The sequence below is a fragment of the Miscanthus floridulus genome, chromosome 18, assembly GCF_019320115.1.
Source record: "Miscanthus floridulus cultivar M001 chromosome 18, ASM1932011v1, whole genome shotgun sequence".
Taxonomy (NCBI): domain Eukaryota; kingdom Viridiplantae; phylum Streptophyta; class Magnoliopsida; order Poales; family Poaceae; genus Miscanthus; species Miscanthus floridulus.
Genome location: NC_089597.1, coordinates 102,538,317 through 102,553,204, shown reverse-complemented (window position 1 = coordinate 102,553,204; position 14,888 = coordinate 102,538,317).

The following is a 14,888-nucleotide window of genomic DNA, read 5'->3' as shown; positions in this document are numbered from 1 at the left end:
CATCCTACAAAAAAGTCAATGAAATAGAAATTCAATATACAATGAAACATAAACTTAGATATGCACAAGTAATTAACACAATTAGAAGCATAAATTGATACATGCATAATTAATGGAATGAATACGATAAATATGAAATAATGAAAACAACTAATATTCGCACCTCACTAATCTGCCAATGGTAAGTGCATGAATTGTGGCCCAGTCTACCGCACTTGCCACACTCGTACTGCTCAGGGTTAGTAAGAAATGGGGTTCCTCTCCCATGCCTTGTTCTTCCAGGTATCTGATCCATAACCATCCTGTGCCTCGTTCTCTTCCTGGATCCACGCTTGTTCCAATGGTAAGCTAGATCCATAATGTACTTTGGCCCATCATATGGAGCCCACTCTCTAGGGTCCCAAAAAGGCACGAAGTGGGGGCTCCATGTGTGCACAAGCGTGTCGATATTATAGTTGCGATGCCTAGCTGCTGCCACCAAAAGAGAACATAGAAAGTGGTACTGCCTCAGTTTACCACAAGTGCATGTGAAATCTTGGAGGACTACCACATGCATCCTCGACTCTCGGACCTCACCATCGGACATTGTACTACCCCTATGCTCGACCTGATAAGTCCCTGTGGCATGGTCAAAACATGTAACCTAGTGTGCAAGCCCTTTCATTTGCCTTCTCTAGGTGTGCCTTTGGTTTTGGAGCCCAGATCTCTCCATCACTCCGCAACTTCATTGCATGGGTGTCTCTATCATTGAACTAGGCAACTAGATTGTAGAAGGTGAATTGAACAATTGCATTCACAGGCATACCACGTGTCAGTGTTTTCGGACCACCGACGAGTAAATTTGTATTTGCGCATCTGGCTCGGATGGTGTGCTCGGAGGACACAAGGGTTTATACTAGTTCAGGCAGAACGTCCCTACGTCTAGTTTGCTACTGCTCATGTTACCAACACTTGGTTTGCAGTAGGGGTTACAAATAGGCGAGAGAGAGAAAGGATCCCAAGTCTTTGGTGGAAGGAGTGAACGGGTGCTGTTAGCCGTCTGCTCATGTCGTGCTCTGGTGTTTTTATCTCATGGTGTGGTCTCATGAGGATTTCGATCCCCTTCATGGGACGCCCTGCTTCCCCTTTTATTGGCCAAGGAAAAGCATGGGTTACAGCGGAGGAAAAGGAGAAGGATGAGAGAGAGGAAGGCTTCTAGGATCATTGGGTCCTTCTTCTCCTTCATGTGGGTCCCACCGATCCTATAGATGTCAACATGGATGGCTCCACATCGTGGCCCTGTCCATCACTGGAGCCATGCACAAGTGTCATCGGTCGATCATGGCGTTCCATTCTGTCCCGGCAGATGTTGGGGGTCGGGCGAGATGGGGTACGAACCCAAGGGGTCAGGCAAGACAGAGCTCACGGCCTTGGGGTTGGGCGAGATGGAGCATGAACCCAAGGGTTTGGGTGAGATGGAGCCCATGGCCTTGGCGAGATAGTGTCCGCACCCAAGGGGTTGGGCGAGACAGAGTACGAACTTAAGGGTTGGGTGATAGGGAGCCTGCGGCCTTGGGGTCGGGGGAGATGGAGCCCACAGCCTAGGGGTCAGGCGAGATAGAAACCACATCCTTGGGTCGAGTGAGATAGAGCCCATACCTAAGGGGTCGGGCGAGACCTTTTAATACGTCTTGCTCCATCCGGGGAATTTAGCATGGGCGCTAACTTCCTTGCTTTGGGTATCCCTAATATCGATACCCGGCAGTAGCCTCTGAGCCTGCGGAGGAGTGGAATACTCCTTTGGAGGCTTTTCTAGATCAGAGGACTCTGAGGGCCTTGGTCTTCTTTTTGTAGCCTATGGCGTGTCCTGATAGGACGGTGGTTCCCTTTTGTCACGATTGGTCCTCTTGGGGGCATGTAACCATAGGATTCGGGAGGCCAGAAAGATTTTTCTTGATTCCGGTGCCCTAGGATCGATTGGTCCGTCGTCGTACTGTGACCTCGTGGTCAGTCTTCTTGTGAGTCCAACTTTCCTCGAGCCCCCACGCATAGTAGGGGTCAGGTCGTGGGTCGGCTCATCTTTGTGATCATCGTCCCTCAAATGTTTTTTTCGATAAAATGGAGGGGCTGAGCCGTGCCACGTTTTTCCTCGATGGACGAAACATGGTGCTTGGTGAGCTATTAAAGGGCTAGTTCAAGTGGGGCCCTAGCTTCCTATTCATGGGGGTCCAACATGGGTTAGCTAGTGATCGACTCTAGATTCTCAGTGGCTAATCCATATAGTTCTTGGGTCTGTTCGATCGATCCTTTGGGCTTGTTGCCTTTCTTCAAGGAAAAACCATGGACTGGGAACTGACCAAGACTTGAACGTGGGTCGGGATGCCTACAGTGCTCATGCGCCCATGTATTGGCCGCTAGAGGGCCCATCCCTTTGCACCCCTCGCTCTTAGGGTGCCTCGGAGCGGCTATGAACCCGTCGGTGGGCCGGCCTTCGAACTCCTAGGCCTAAATGGGCCATAGGAGCGTTTTTAGCTCTGTATCCCTCCTTACCTGCGATAGTTCTTGGCCCATCGATTGGGTGAACCGGCATCCAATGTGTCCTTTGAGGGCATGGCTAGAGATTGCGTATGCATGATCTTCAGAGGGAGGTGATGTGATGCGGCACAGCGGGTGCGTGAATCTAGGCGGACGGTTCACCTTCTTGCCCCGCTCTACCTTATAAATAGCGGCCTCCCCCTTTGCGTTCCTGTGCACCAAAACCACAGCCTTACCTTCTCTATTTCTCCACCGCCACCATTTAGATCTGCCGTGCTTGCTAGTCCGCCATCGGAACCCTAGATCTGTAGCCTCCGCTCCTCCTCCACCGCCTTTGCTTCTCCATGGATTCGTGGCATCACTCCGATGTTCCCTATGCACGCATGGAGGGCCTCATCAAGCATGGTCTTCTCCTTGGGAGGACCGATGTGGTGGAGTGGCTTGTGCCCAGCCATAAGGAGGCACTGGCGTCGCCCGATGGCTATGTCATCTCCTTCGCGCTCTTCCACAAGCGCGGACTCATGGTTCCTCCTCACCTGTTCTTTTGGGGTCTACTACACTATTATCAGATCAAGCTATAGCACTTGAACCCCAATGGGATCTAGCACATCATGGCCTTCATCGTGATGTGCGAGGGGTACCTAGAGATCAAGCCCCACTTCAAGCTCTAGAGATATTTCTTCTCCATCTCCTTGATGAAGAAGAAGGAGAGAGGCCGAGAGACCCTAGTGCCGATGGGATGCGCGGGCATCCACCTTCGGGGGTAGTGGGTGGCTGAGTACATGCCCTACCAGCTCTCTAGATCCAACAAAGGGTGGCACCCGCATTGGTTCTACCTGAAGGATGACCCTACCGCACCGTTGTCTGTCTTCTCCGGGTGTTTGATCAAATAGGTTCCTCCATCATGGTTGGGGTGGCCATCCATCAAGGAGAAGAAGAGGATATGAGACCTCCTCAAGGCCATCATGTTCCTAAAGACCCACGGCCTCCTCAGGGCCAGCGTCATCGGGGGGTATCACGTGAGGAGGGTGGCACCTCTGATGGCGCACGTCCTCCCACTATACAGGATGATGCCTGACGTGTAGCTTGTTGGGACAACGCTCACCTAGGGCTTGCTCCATGACAACAAGGTCATGCAACGCATCAAGGAGGCCACGGGGGAGGTTGGCGCCGTGTTCCCAATTGTGGAACATCCCATGATGCGGCCGGACACGGGCTTCATTGAGCTGCCAGCGGGGTTAGTCTTTTGGGACTCCATCACACTGCTATTAGAGCATGTGGCCATGAGGGTGGCGAACCATGCCATGGATGAACAGTGAAAGAAGAAGAAGGATGACAAGGAGAAGAAACGGCGGTCAAAGCTGTGAGCGAAGCTACAGCGAGGGAAGCAGCGTCAAGGCTCGTCGGAAGAAGAGGAGGAAGAAGAAGAGGAGGAGGAGGAGGAAGATGACGGCTCCATGTTACCCATCCCATGGGATGATCTGGCCGCTAGGGATGACGACCCGCCTTCATCATAGATGGGGCCCTTCTCATGGCTTGTCGTGAGGCAGGAGGGGGAAGACACGCCACCAGAGCCGGTGGAAATGAACCGCCCTACCGCATCTGTACCTTCAATGACGGCCTCAGAACCAGCGGAGCCAGGCCACCTTGCCTCATCCAAGCCTTCGATGGTGGCCCTAAAGCCAGTGAAAACAGGTCACCCTGCTCTGACCGAGCCCTCGATGGTGCCTCCAGAGTTAGCGGGAGGCAGCCGTTCTGATTTGTCCGAGCGCTCCAAGCCAAGGAAGGGCTCAAAGCGGCAACGTGCCGATGAGGAGCAACCGGGGTCAGGCAAGCCGTCCCCAAAATGTCCTTGTATGCTAGCATCAAGGTGAGTCAAGAGTTTTTGTCATCCTTTTGTCCTAACCAACTTTTGCCATGAACTAACCACCATGTCCCTGCAATGTCGAAGGACATGGGACTCTCTTGTAGCTTGCTCCAAAAAAGATCCTCCTCCGGCAAACGCGCTAGGAGCCGGCTATCGCCGTGCCGGTGGATGGCGTGAGTGGCGTCGGGACGACCATGACATCGACCGGGAAGGCATAGCTGATGGCTATGTCCATGGGATAGCAGGCGGAGGAGGGCACGTACGGGGCACCCGTGGTGGGCGTGGAATGGCTAGTTGTGTCCTTGATGTCGCAGGCAAAGGAGGCACTACTGGAGCCACCATCCATGTAGGTGCCCATGTCTGCGGTGGGGTAGATGGAAGGGGGTGCACCCAAGGCATCCTTCATGGATGTGGCGATAGGGCAGGCCTTCGTGTCTGTGTCACCCGCCCCCTCTATCACTAGAGGGGCCGCTCTGGAGGAGTTGCCGCCGTTAGAGAGGTTGGGGCCGCTTGAGGTCAGTGCAGGGATGTCTCGATCTCTAATCTGGATGGCTGCCCTTGATGAAGCGGTAGAGGAAAGTAAGTGGGGGAGCATGCACATGGAGGTTGGGGACACGGTTCACACCCTGACCACCATGCTAGGCTCGATGCATGACATTGTCACCCTGGTTGGCCAGGTATGATATGACAGTGCTTCTAACCCCTATGTTTTCTTTTTGTACCTCTAAGTCTTGTCTTCTTCGTAGGTCCTTATGGCCCATAGCTAGGAGAAGTCCTAGCTCCATGCTGAGGAGGCACGGTGGAGTGAGGGGCTAGCCGCACAGCTCGTTGTCGCCCATCAGGAGGTGGCTAAGCTTGCCCCTGTAGGCCAGGAGGTGGCCGACCTCCGAGTAAGGGAGAAGGATGCTTGTGACGATGCCTGCGAGGCTGAGGAGAAGCTCACGGCCCTGATCGAGAGGGCATGCACGAACACCATGGAGGCTGAATGGCTACGGAAGGAGCAGGACAATTTGCTTTAGGCCATAGAGGAGCTCCACACAGGGTCTGAGCTAGCTCGCTAGGAGTGCGCTGACGCTTAGCAGGGGGTCGACCACCTTGAGAATGAGCTTCGGAGGGAGAGGGACCTACCGAGGGCGTGTCCGCTGGGCTTGCCATGGAGGTCGGGTGCGCCAAGAGGAGGTCCGAGACCTAGAGGCTGAGGTGACCCGGTAGCGCGATGAGGTGCGCATGCTTTGGGTGGACATGGACGGTAAGTCCCCAATTTCCCTTGTTGTCTTTCTCCCTAGAATCCATGGTAAGCATTTTGATACGGTCGGTATGTGACTTGGGCAGGTCTCGATGACAAGCTAGGGGCGGAGGTGGTGAAGAGCTATGGCCTAGAGAAGAAGCTCAGCGAGGTGAAAGACACCCTCCTGAAGGAGAGCGATGACATGACAACCTACACATTGCCATCCAGCTAGTCTACGATGAGCTCAAGCTAGCCCTAGAATAGGAGACAGGCTCCCTCATGGTTCACGCCACTCGGATTATAGACCAGGCATGTGATATGGCGAGGGGTGCTCTTTGCTTTGGCGTTCACCGATCGTTCGTGATCACCCGTTCTCATTATGAGAACATCGATCTAGCGATGATAAGCCAAGGCTTCGTGCCCATCTATACCGATGCCGAGCTAGACATCATTGAGGAGGAGGTAGCCCCCCTAGCGTGTGACCTTTCTACCAAGATAGAAGATGAAATCACCCCCCTAGGGGTTAGTTTAGTCAAATAGGTTAGGCGACACTTTTGTAATAAGCGGACAAGTTCCGACCCTTCTGTTTCGTTTAAACAAGCTTGTTATTTTGTTTCATTTGAACAAATTTGTTCTTTCTTTCTTTTTACGTGCAAAAAAGGGGTTAATGCATTCTGCCCCTTCCTGTTGTTAGGACCATAGAGTTTGAGGTGTGGGCAGGAAACTCTAGTCATGCTGGTAAGCAAGAGTGCTATAGCCACTAGGGCGTAGGTTTCTTGTAGTCTGACTAGTTTTACCGGCGTTCGTTTCCGCAAACCTTGCCTCTAGATTTTTAATGTGAGAAAGGGTTGGGCATGATGACTATTTTAGAAAGGGTATAAATATATACCCTTATCAGCCCTCGAGTGAGACCCGACCCCTTGCCGTTGCTGGGGTCGGGTTTCACTAAAGATTGAGGAGACGATAGCGAAACTAGTAGAAGAAAGCATCTCTTGTTTTAGAAATGTTATTCCTAGTTTTCTAGGACCGCACATTTGGTCTCCTTGCGAGTCCAACTTCCCTTGAGCCCCCGCGTGTTGCAGGGGTCTAGTCGAGGGGCCAGCTCGTCTTTGTGATCGTCACCCCATCCGCAGTTTCCGCAACCAGAGGGGTTGAGCTAAAGTCACTAGCCTCAATGGCTCGAGTGTCGTGCTCGGTGAGCTCGCTAATGGGCGTGTCCGAGTAGAATCCGGGTTCGTCATTCATAATAGGGTCGGCATAGCCCTCATGTGGCATTCCACTGCTCCTTAACCCACCTCCTAGTAGATGCCTGAGTCATTCTGGAGACCAACTCAGGATGGCCCGCTAGCCTCCCCTCGATGGAGATTCTATGGGCATGGCTCGAGGTTAGGATCGAACAAGAAGGTCGAGATGACCCTGTCCGCATCTGAGTGGGTCAGGCAAAGGTCGCTGGGGCTCTTCTGCATTTTCTCCCCTGGCTCTGTTTGACGCGAGGCGGCCTCGAGCCCTACGTGGGTCGGCCATCGAACCTCGGTCAGTTGCCGCTCATGTTGAATGAGACGACTATCGCTTCGTGACATGACGCGAAGCGTTGTGATGCAATAATTGCATATGCGATGCTTAGATGTATGAGAATGGATGGATGAATGCTCATGCACTAGAAAAGTAAAGTGGGGGTTGGTAAAGTTACCTCGATGGCTCGAGTGATGGGTTCGGGGATCTCTTATCAGATATGTCCGAGTGGAATTCAGGTCTGTCATTCGTGATGGAGTTGGTATAACTAGCATGGGGCATCCTACTGCTCCTTACCCATCTCTCGGTAGCAGTCTGAGCTATCCGATCGACTTGGGCGACCTGCTGGCATAGGACTTACCTATGGAGATAGAGGATGAGATCAACCCCCAAGGAAATTAGTTAGGCAGATAAGCCAGGCGACGAACTAGTAATAAGTGAACAAGCTCTTAAATTTTGTTATGGCCGAACATCTTTTTAGCCCTTCTCCCCTTTTTGTATAAAAAGGTTAATGCGTTCTGACCATTTTCGTCGTTAAGGCTGTAAAGCCCGAGGTGCAGGTGAACAAACTCTGATCACGCTGGTGAGCAAAAATACCATAGTGGCTAGGGCGTAGGTTTCTTACAGTTTGACTAGTTTTACTCAGCATTCGTTTCTACAACACTTGCTTCTAGATCTTAACGTGAGAGAGGGTCAGGCACAGAGAATGTTTGCTAGGTAGATATACTCTTAAATGTGTTCCGACTCTTTCTATAGTTAAGGCTTAAGAAGCTCGGGGTGCGGGAAAAAACTCTGATCACGCTGGTGAGCAAAAACGCCATAGCCGCTGGGGCGTAGGTGTTTACACCAAAATTTGGGAGAAGAACGTGGGAATTCAAAGGATTCCAAGATCGTGCCAATCAAGGAATCGATTACATAAGGATCGATATCAGCTGATTCAGATACGGCTCTAGAATCGGCTCTCTTTGAATGACGTCAGCAGATCACAATGATGAGCTACGGTTGGCTCTAGGAAACTACATATCAGACTCTACAAAAAGGGAAAGATTAGGGTCCAAGTTATCTTAAGATAGGAATGTTTTTCTTCTATACCGAAGATTGTAATGAGTCATGCTCGAGTAGGATTCATGTTTAGGCTCCGGGTATAAATATTGGACCCCGGCTATTGTAAGAGACAACAATCAATCAAATACAAGTTACTTACATTTTTCGGCTCTAGCCACCCCTTAGGAGTAGGAGTAGAGTAGATCTCAGTGAGTTCTTCAATGAGCAGGGCTGCATCGGTCTGGCCGACCTTCGGCTTGTCTGTAAGTACCGTCATGGCTTATACTTCTATTCGTACGGCTGCATCAATCCGGCCGACCTCCACTACGACTCTGGTATAAGCTAGTTATAGACCCTTGTCTAGTTCACGTACGGCTGCATCGATCTGGATGACCTCCACTGCTCGAACTAGATTAAGGTCAAGTTATTGGCTCTATCTAAGGGTGGCGTCCTTTGGATAGATTCATTAAGTTACTGATATTGCCTATTACTTTCATTATTTATTTAATTACAAGACAATCACTTTGCCTAATTGGGATTGATCTAGATCGGCCTTATATCCTATTTAACCCATCGTTTGTTAATCTAAACTGATCTAATCTGCACCTTAAATGACGAGTTATGTTTTATCGACTGTTTTATGTCAATTTTGATCGTGCATAGGTTACGGTTAAGGCATGTTAGGTCTTGAGTAGATCTATCAGCTAACGAAAACCGTTACATGGCCCATTATCACAGCCTGTGTGATTCTGCCTCACACCCCACTGTTAGCACCGTGGAGCGGGGACCATTATTTGGTAGATCTGTTCCTGATAGGGCATGACCTTAATTGTGCGTTATGCCTGAATCGGCTATTTTAGCCGATATCGAGTGCTTTCACATATACAGTTCACGCCATGAGACTGTTGAAGTAAGGGTAGGTTGAAAGATATGCTAGCCCTATGATCTTATTATTGTATTATGACCTGCATGATTCTGCCATATGCCCCACTAATATTAGTAATAAGTTAGGGTCATCGAATCTATTGTTGTTTTTACGGCCTGCATGATTCTGCCTCATGCCCCACTGGTCATAGCGATAGGTGAGATCAAATATGTTCATTAGATTTATCTCTATTAAATGGTTAAATGATGATGAGCTATTTCTTTTGAACTTTTTATATAAAAAGAAATTCGGTTACTTGCAGTCATCGGCTTAGCATAAACTGATTAGTGTTGACATCCTATTGCCATTGACTAATATATGTCTAAATAACGATATTCATCCTGAAGGATAACTGATTTTTCTTCCATAATTCCATGAGCTTTAACTGATTTATTCTTATGAGTATGCTAGAATTGGCTATTTAGTTGATCTCCTTCCACATCAGCTCTCAGAGCCGCACATTCAGAACTGTCTGGCACACCGGCATGTTCCGCTTTAAATTACTAATTAGCTTTATCTCCTTGCCAATTGCAGGGTCAAATTGGCTGGCATGTCTTGGGAGGAGTACACAGGATCGACCATCCCTACGTTGAAGCCAGGCGAATCTATAGCTCCATTGAGCAGACCCTTTCGGCTTACTCGTGTGCCTCAGCATGATTGACACGTTTTTGTGCCGACACACGTTCTGGCACGCCCAGTGGGACACCACAATAGTCATGGCAGCTTACAATAACAACGACATCCTTCTGGTACCTTATGAAGACCTACCTGATGGAGATAAAGATGTCATCAACAAAGCTATAGAAGAATTTTAGAACAAGTATTTGTTGTCCTACACCAAAATACGTGACAATACAATTGTTCAGAAATATCCACTACCAAGAGTTCTATTGCATGGGCAAATAGATGCAGATGAGACTAAAGATAGGCGTTTCTTCGTGGAATCTACAAACAAATCTGTTCATAATGCCATATCAAACCATAATGAAATTTTCTTGAACATATTCCACAATACCACGAAGGAGGTGTTTCATGGGTTTCCAGTTGATCTAGTTGGACCTGCTTATTACAACATTCCACATCCGTCGACCCAGGGGACTAATCAAGTTGGTACCAGCCATTAAGAAGCAGCACCAGCTATTAATGATGATGTCCAGGTAGTTCAAAGTTCATCTGAGCAAGCTCAAGGTACTAATATGAATCAGATATAGTATAATCCTGGATCATCAGTGCAGCATGTGCAATAGCCAGTGGGGCAAAGTCAGAACCAGATGATTAATTTTGGCACATCAGGCCACATACCGACGTCAGCTCAAAAAATAGCACCATTAATTCAAAGGATCCGTAGAGATATAGATCCTCATGTCTACAATCAGAGACTTCAAGCAGCAAACTAGCAGGGGAACCAACAGATAAAGATTCCACAAGGGTTTCATTATGGCATAGATTATAACACCCTTCATATGATCCCGAATTCGGGGTCTTAAGGCACACAAGATTTCAATCCATAGATGGGTTAGGAGGTGCAGAGAAATCCAAATTCAAATGCTGACGAGTTATGGCTAAGGGTGATCGAGATGATGAAGAATTAGTTCGGTCTGAAGCCAAAAGGGCTGACCTTCTTGTACAAACGCCCATATCCAGAATGGTATGATTTGGTCGCTCTTCCTACAAATTACAAGCTATCAGAGTTTGCTAAGTTCACTGACCAAGACAACACAAGCACAATAGAACATATCAGTCGGTATCTTACACAGTTGGGCGAAGCATCCGTTGAAGAGGCCCATCGAGTTCATTTCTTCTCCTTGTCCCTGTTAGGGTCAACCTTCACTTGGTTTTCATCACTGCTAGTTAACTCCATTATTAATTGGGCTGACCTAGAGAAGAAGTTTCATACATATTTTTATACTGAGACTGGAGAAAAGAAGATTAGCGATTTAACAACTATAAGGCAGAAAACTAATGAATCGGGCACTGAGTTTCTTTAGAGGTTCCGAGAGACTAGAATTTTGTGCTTTTCGTTGAACTTGGTTGATGATCAGCTAGCTGCTTTGGCCATTCAAGGGATGTTGCTGACATGGAGAGAGAAGCTGCTGGGACAAGATTTTGATAACTTGGGTTAATTGGCTCAACGAGTGGCAGCGCTCAATAGCCAATTCCAAAGTATGCGCAGAGATACCCGATTCTAGAAAAGTACCACAATGGCTGAAGCTTATAATCCATATTTAGTCGATGACAACGATGAAGAAGAAGAGGTTGCCATGGCTAAATGGAATTGGGGCAAAAAGATAGTAATAGTGCCAAATCCTTAGGGAAGAGGAGTCGATGAGAGCTATGACTTTGACGTCACAAAATCAGACAAGCTCTTTGATTTCTTGCTTGAGAAGGGATAGATCAAGTTGCCTGATAATCATGTTATGTTGTCCCCTCATCAGTTGAAAAATAAGAAGTTTTGCAAGTTTCACAACGCTACGTCTCATTCTACTAATGAATGAAGAGTTTTCTGGCAGCATATACAGAGGGCTATTCAGTAAGGGAGGCTCAAATTTGATACGCCTCGGAAGATGAAAGTTGATGATAATCCTTTCCTAGGGGATCAAAACATGGTCGATGCTAGGCTGCTCAAAGGAAAGACTAAGGTCTTAACATCAACTAAATCAAGAGAAACTGGAACAGTTGATCCCAAGATGCAAATATTGGCTGACGAATATAGAGAAATTAAAAGACATCGCGATAAGCAAAAGAGCCGATATGAGTAGGGAGAAACGTCAAAAGATGGGGCGACAAAGCCGTGAGTTACATCTCGAATTCTATTGAATAAATGGTAGCGGCAGAAGGAAAAGGATTATCAGCGTTGGTTTGAAGAGCAAGAATTCCAGCGTCAATAGGAAAAAGAGAGGTATGAAAGAAGGCAAGCTGAATCACATTGGAATTGTCCTTTCTTCAGACATTGCTGGAACGAAGGTTTGAAATTGCCTACCAAAAATAACTATCCAGAGTGCAGTGAACAATATTGGGAGTTTAGGCAATCTCAAGCCAACCGCCAATCTATCCATGCTCAAGATGCGTATCATCATGATAACATGGATTGGCGCTTAAAAATAGAAGTGTTCATTATCGGCTTGGAAAATGAGTTGTTGATCAAAACTGGGCTGATTATGAAGAACAAAGTAATGAAGAAGGATGTATTTGGCAGGAAGGCCAATGGTGTCCAAGAGGTTTGACAAAAAGCCAGAAGAGAAGGGTGCAACACCTAAGGAATAGAGAGTTGGAATAGGCTCAGTCATCCGGTAAACCTCAAGTATGGTGTGCTAAGCAAACAGCCGATAGAAGGCAACCATCGGCTAATATTCAAATGACTTTTTTGTTGCCATCACAGTTCAGAGCTCTAGCAGATCAAGAAGTTTACTTAGATTTTGATGAATCAGAGTATGAGGAGATAGTTGCCATGTTGACAGTTATACAACAGGCAATATTTGATGGGAAGCCGATGAACAAGATGTTGGTGGATGGAGGTGCTTCTGTGAATCTCGTGCCTTACACCACTTTTCGTAAACTTGGCAAGGGACTAGGAGATTTGATTGAAACCGACATGATGCTTAAGGACTTTGGAGGTAATGCGTCTAAGACCTGGGGGCAATGAATGTCGAACTAACAATCGGGAGTAAGACTTTGCTCACCACATTCTTCATCATTGATGAAAAAGGGTCATACAGTTTACTCATTGGTCGTGATTGGATTCATGCAAACTGTTATGTGCCATCAACCATGCATCAGTGTTTGATTCAATGGCATGGAGATGATGTTGAGTGGGTTCGCGCTGATGAATCTGTGAGTATCGCAACAGCCAATCCAGTCTTTTTGGGAACTAGGAGACTTCGAATGCTTTTCTAGCAAGTTATGGGAAGGAGGCTTCATTAAAATCAGCAATGAAGGCCAACAGCCGATCCAAGCAATTGGCTCTAAGAGTTTGTTTTAGTAAATAGTCATGGCTTCACGTCGGCCATTAGATTAAGGAGGAATAAGCATTGGTCTTAGAGATAGAATTAGGCTGACATGTGTGAACACTAAGTCAAATCATAAGTGCAATTCAGAGTTAATAGATCTATTAGAGGAAGTTTTGTTTCGCTTAATGAGATGCTTGGCCTGGATTGATCGATCATTTAACCGTTGGTCTAAAAAGTTCTGGTGCAGCCTATCAATAGCGACCGATGAAAAAATTATTTGAAGGGATATTATCCTAGCATTTGATCAACACTAGATAGCCGATTCATTTAGTCATCAGCTCTAATAGCCGGTACTAGAAAGGTATCACCTTTAGTTCAAAAAATAAGCTTGAAGATGTGAAAGCCGATACGATATGTATCGCCTATAGAGCAAAAACAAAAACAAAGACAATCATGACATATATATGGGCATTGCATTGAGACACGTTCATGGAAGAGCAAGAGACTTCGTTCATTAATTCGCCCTAAGTACAAACTAATCAAAGACCTTGTTCACCACATCCTGAGCAGATGTGATGACCACAATGGCCTCAGCCGCAACAACAAACTCTTCGAGCAGATCCTCATGCTCCTTAGGGCCATCGCCCATTGGGAAACCAGTCTCCATGGCGTGGAGCTCGTACCCGGTCTAGACTTGCACCGTGGTCAGCACCACCAATGCACCATGATGAACACCATGGAGGGCGATCTCCTGAACATGGGCTAGAATGTCGTGGAGGCAAGCATTGATGAGGGAGCCCCTAGCGTTGACGGCATCCATGACTGTGTTCATCGCCAGTTGGAGGGACTCCAACTGCACTGTCAAGGCTGACAATCACAGAAAATAGAAGAAGTATCAAGATAAAGACAGTGGAAATTAGAATAGAGGCGTTCCTAAAGTTTGTCTTACCCGCCACTGTGGCGTTAGACTCGGCCAGCCGTGCTCGAATGGCACTGGCCTCCTCCTCAGCCACATGAAGAGCAGCCTAAGAGACCCTGAGGCAAATCTTGAGCTAGCCATTTTCCTGAGTTGCCTCAGAATAGCGGTTCTGAGCCACCCTCCACTCTCGGAGAAAACATCGAGTGTCATCGCCATTGTAGGAATCGGAAGAATCCGACGACGAGGCTGGTGCAAAAGATGCAGCATCAGAGGGCTCACTAGCCCTAGGAAGAGGATGAAGACTATCATTCAAAACGAATCTATAGACAAATCAGAATAGTTCATCGTCACAGATAGAAGATGTCAATCTCACCTCATGCGCCGCAGGCGCTGGTTCACCGGCATGTTCTCCTCCTAGACCTCCTCCGCCGCATGCTTGCCGCGGTTGTCCTCGCCGGCCATGAAGTTGATCAGATCTACAAGAATGGAGGAAGGCCGCTACAGAGTTTTGCCAGGGGCGGAGAAGTGCAAAGGACCAGGAGCGGTTGCAAGTGCAAATGTGTTCAAGGACAGAGCCCTCGACTGATATTTGAAGCCACGGAGCGAAGAGGTGGATGCCTCGGGATGTGCAAAAGGCAACCACAATTAATAGAAGGTGAAGCGCCACCTCACTAATGCTGAAGAGAATACGACATTGGGCAACTAAGGATAGAAGATCGAGGTGTTCTCTTAATAAAGGCCGTGTTTTCAGACCTAATTGGATTAAGATCCGGAATCTAGAATCGGCTATTTTCAAATCGGCTCTTTAGCCAAAACATGGAGTACATCGAGGCAATGGAAAGTATGATTGTCATTGATTCTATGTGAGACATATGTTGATACACGAATTACAAGTCTAGAACATCCTGGATTACTTTCAACACTTCTAGCTG